This window comes from Syngnathoides biaculeatus, chromosome 9 (genome assembly GCF_019802595.1).
Source record: "Syngnathoides biaculeatus isolate LvHL_M chromosome 9, ASM1980259v1, whole genome shotgun sequence".
Lineage (NCBI taxonomy): Eukaryota > Metazoa > Chordata > Actinopteri > Syngnathiformes > Syngnathidae > Syngnathoides > Syngnathoides biaculeatus.
The window spans coordinates 23,157,187-23,160,270 of record NC_084648.1 but is presented as its reverse complement, the minus strand read 5'-3'; the positions used below and the strand labels follow the sequence as shown (position 1 = coordinate 23,160,270).

Sequence of the window (3,084 nt, the reverse complement as noted above, 5' to 3'; positions counted from 1 at the left end):
CATACATTACAATGTACAGAAACTAGGTAATTATACGGAAGCAGGCTTTATTGCCATAAGGGAACAACCAGCTGCAACCTCACTCATAACGTTCCAGCACCGTATAGCGGTCGATATGCTCCTGGCCGAGAAGGGTGGTGACTGCTCAATGTTTGGTGACCAGTGTTGTTTATTCCAAATATCACAGCACCTGATGGGTCATGCACAAGGGCCATTGTGTGGATGTTGTTGTATTCCCTGCATAAAGGCATCACTTAACCAACTTATAACCACTGCTATTGCCCCGACAAATTGAAAATTGGCACATATATATCCATTATTGGCACAACAGAGTAAAGACAGTGATATTGTTGACCACGATGATGACGTTATGACTTCTCTTCCAGACCTGTTCTCTGATCCAGAAGATTACAAGTAATTAGTGCTATATTTTCCTCCGAATGTAAGCCGAAAGGGTGATCTATTAGATGATTTAAGGATATGAGCAAATGTAGGATAAACAGGAGGATAATGTAGAAATAATTGTAAATAGTATTAAGTAACTGCTTCTGACTGCAATGAAGAAATGCTTTGCTCTGCTCCAATTCAGTTACTGTCTCTGCCTGCAATGAAGAAATGCTTTGCTCAGCTGTTACAAAAAGTACAGTTTCCTCTAGCTCAGCATCATCAGGTTCGCACTCAGACCTGGTGTGAAGATGTTGTGCATCTGGGTCCTCTTCCCGAGAACTGGAGTTGCCCTCATTGATTTCTGGTTGCTCTGTGGTAGTTACGCTGTTGTGCTGCCGATGTCACCAGTTGCGTCTGAAGGACTGGCAATCACTATTCTGGATGTGGTAGCTTTATGGTGTCTCTCAGCTGGTCGAGTGACTGTCGCTGGTTTCCAAGTGCCATCTTCCTGCTGGAAAGGGATGGGTGTGCCAGCAGGTAGAGTCAACATTGGCCTAGTGGATCTGTCATTCATAGTGTCGCTTTCTGGTGCTGCTGACAGTTCTCCCTCCTTGCACAGAAAATTACAAGAACAGTTTCGTGAGAGCACTTAACTTTCCATATTTGGTTTTATAACTTTGGCGATGAAGTTTGATCGAGCCAACTAATTTTCCTGGCAAATTAGCTTTAGCATGTCTCGCAGCGTGATTCAACACTTACAACAATTGGAGGCAAATTGTTTTTTACATTTGGGCGTCTGGCACCATGATGAATGGCTCTTCTCAAAATGGTTCAGCGTCATTTAGCTATCAAATAAATGTTTTTTAATCAGTTGGTGTTTTTAATGGTGGCTATATGCACCATCAGTTGTGCTCAATGTCGACCATTGAAGGAAACAAATACGGTAGCCTTGCAATTAAAATTGCTGTGATACCTCTGTTAAATCGTGCCATTATGATGGTATTATATTAGTTTGTTCACATGCTCCATTTTATTTTATTTTTTACCTAGGGGGACTTTGGAATTGGTTTGTGGTTGTTTTATATCCACTCGCCACTCATTGTACTTCCGTTTGATTTGGAAAAAGTCCACTAGGTAGTTGTAGAAAACAGAAATTTTTATTTTTGAGTTCCTAAATCAAAACATCCAAACGGTGACGTCAGTGGGTGTGCCCCTGGCAACTTTTTGACCATATAGAGGTCTTCGTCAGGCCGAAGCACACTCAAAAAACAAAAATTCAAATCTAAAACCTCAAAAAGTTATTCCAAAAAAAATTATCAAAAAAATGTGTCAATTTGTACTCACGTGTCCTTATAATGCTCACAAAGTGGAGTTGTGTTGTTTAGACAGTCAATAATTCCCAAAAAAAGAAAAAAAAATAGCCCAAAGGAATGTCATCCACTTGCAGGCATTTGGTCCATTCACTTAACACTCAAATTAAAATGAACAAAAATATCCAAAATCAAAGCCAATGTGTACTCATATGCAGTGTTGCCCACGTGTTGTTATGTCATTTTGACAATCATAATCATCCCAAAAACAAGAAAAAACAGTCCAGTTATGTTTCCCACTCACTTGTTGCTTCCAAATGGCCTTCCACCAAGTAGCTGAGGCCGTTTCAATGGCGCCTTCTTCTTTGCTGTCTCCCTGCCCTCCATCCTCTGAACAGCGCTCTTTAGTGACCTTCCAAGGGATTACATCTCCATTGAAAGTCTCAGTTTTTAACCAGTTCCATTTACTTTTTTACATTTTTCAACAGAAATTGGATCATTGTTCATCAAGTAATGATTTCAATACATCATAACTATATATATATATATATATATATAAACCACAGACATTGTAATCGTATTTATATAGTTTTAACAACTTTTATGTACTTTATAAATATTTTTCTTTTATGAACCTTTGTGAACTTTATCAAGATTTTCCTATTATGAAGCAGTCCTCCAACAAAATCGAAGACATCAAAGAGAAATTATTTTGTGAAAGTCTATATCCCAAAAAATATCAAAGGTTGATGGGTGTTGTGAGGGAGGACATGACGACAGTGGGTGTTAGAGAGGAGGATGCACAAGATAGGCTTGGATGGAAAAAGATGACACGCTGTGGCGACCCCTAACGGGACAAGCCGAAAGAAAAAGAAGTATATCCCAAAAACTATGAGAGATGAATCTTTACAGTGTATTTCTAACAAAGATCAAATAGATAGTTGTTCTAGCCATGTAATAAAACAAAAACTAAGAGATTTAAAGAAAGATGAGAGACATTCAGCCTTAGCACTACTTCTAACAGTGTATACAGCCAAAATTAGTCAATTACTTTAATCTTATGCACTTTTTACGGATTTACAGGCTCATTTCCCATTTCCATCACAACACAGACTCCCTACAAATCCTTTGTTTATCAAATACAGTATCTGACCTAGGGTTAAGATAGAAGGCTTTTGTTTAAGGTTAGAATTGCGGTTTAGGGAAGTGGACTAGATCTTTGGAAGTTTCGAATTAAGGTTTGGGGAGCTAAATATTGGGGTGTGTTTTTATGGTGAGGATTTGAGTTTTGGGGAAGGGGATTAGAATTTGGGGTACTCTCAAGGCTAGGGTTAGGGCTTGGGGGGGCTAGCTAGTGTGGGTATTTTTAAGGTTAGGGATTTGGTTT

The 3,084-nt window shown here is 39.0% G+C and overlaps 1 long non-coding RNA gene across 1 annotated transcript; it reads right to left on the bottom strand.

The window, feature by feature from the left end:
• Positions 1-237: 237 nt before the first annotated feature.
• On the bottom strand, positions 238-2,013 carry LOC133506724 (uncharacterized). Its single transcript, XR_009796588.1, has 3 exons — positions 1,732-2,013; positions 685-997; positions 238-602 (listed from the first exon to the last, which is right to left on the bottom strand). It is a non-coding gene; the product is annotated as an uncharacterized LOC133506724 (long non-coding RNA).
• Between the last annotated feature and the right edge of the window lie 1,071 nt (positions 2,014-3,084).